A 1741-nucleotide genomic window follows, 5' to 3' on the forward strand; every position below is an offset into this window, starting at 1 on the left:
TCCGCTTGCAACCGCTCTTTCCACTGAGCTATTTAAGGCTCCTGGGGAGTCGCATCATCCATCTCTTTTTAATGACGTCAGAAGCGAGAAAACGCATGCTAAAAATTCCTGCAAAATACGTCGAGATAAACAGATATATCCACAAAACGACATTTGCGATCGATTAAGTACACCTCTAAAATACTCCGTACACTTTCCTTTTGTTCTAACAATCAACAGATAATTATAAAATAAATGTGACGTGCAATCGTCTTTTCTAACCTAATTTCCTCATTATCTTGTCATATTAATTTTCCGATTATCTATTGATTTTTAGAACAAAAGGAAAGTGTACGGAGTATTTTAGAGATGTACTTAATCGATCGCAAATGTCGTTTTGTGGATATATCTGTTTATCTCGACGTATTTTGCAGGAATTTTTAGCATGCGTTTTCTCGCTTCTGACGTCATTAAAAAGAGATGGATGATGCGACTCTCCAGGAGCCTTAAGACTTCATGTTTAAGATATCTATATACCTAGTGAAAAATGATTCGTTGATTGACGTCAAAATGATATCAAATTGACGTCGGTTTGACGATTTCAACGTTTATTTGATGTCATTTTGACGTCAATCAACAAATCATTTTTCGCTGGGTACTGTTCAAACTGTTATAACTGTTATACTGTTATATATACTGTTCTAACTGAGCTTCAAATGTAAGTAAAGCGCACTTTCAAATATGTAATTCAAAATTCAAAAATAAATGGTTTTCAAATAATGCGATTGAGTTTGTTAGAACTATATATGGATTTTAGAAACATGAATACAAACTTAAGGATAAAATATACTTCGCATAAATATATTTATTATTACAGGTAAAAATTTTATATCAAAAGTTATTTTAATACCAATTCCCTCTCTTTGCTCTATTATATAAAACTATATAATTAATTCCACAAAATATAAATAACTGCGAATAACAATAAATTAAACAATTTATATGTAAATATGTAAATTAATTATTATACACTTACTGACATGTACTGAATATAGGCGCAAAAAGTAATTGCTATAAACAAAACATTTGTAAGAGCTAAGACAGATGAACGAGACATAAGTATCATAATCGTAGACGTAAAATAAAGCAGAAAAAACGTAAACGTAAATCATGAAAGGCTATTAGCCTTACGCTTACGTTTTTCTCTTCCTTACTTTACTTTGTCTACAATTACGACGCTTACGTCTCGTTCTCTGCCTTAAGCCTATTCTGCAATTGCGTGAACGCGGTTGTAAGTAGTTGTAAGTGATTACGACAACCAATCAGAGTAAAGCCCATTCTACAATTGCGTGAACGTGGTTGTAAGTGGTTGTAAGTGATTACGGCAACCAATCAGAATAAAGCAATCAGTAAATAAAACATTCGAATTGGTTGACTCTTACGTTTACGACTACGCTTACCCAATTGTAGAATGGGCTTAAAGCAATCAGTGAATAAAACATTCGGATTGGTTGACTCTTACGTTCACGACTACGCTTACGCAATTGTAGAATGGCCTTTAGCCCTAATTCCTCATGAATTCTCAAAGTGTTCTAGAAATTAAGTTGCGAAGTATTCGCTATAATGAAGTTCTAAAGAATATTTCAAAACAAACTTACTGTGGTTAATTCTTCAAGAATTCTTCGAGTATTCATTTTTCTAATTCTATATTTATTCTTTAAAATGAATTCTCTAGGAACTTCTGTTCATCTCTATGCTATCT

Source organism: Odontomachus brunneus, unplaced genomic scaffold (genome assembly GCF_010583005.1).
Source record: "Odontomachus brunneus isolate Ranch 3 - 2012 unplaced genomic scaffold, Obru_v1 Obru_scaffold_203, whole genome shotgun sequence".
NCBI classification, from domain to species: domain Eukaryota; kingdom Metazoa; phylum Arthropoda; class Insecta; order Hymenoptera; family Formicidae; genus Odontomachus; species Odontomachus brunneus.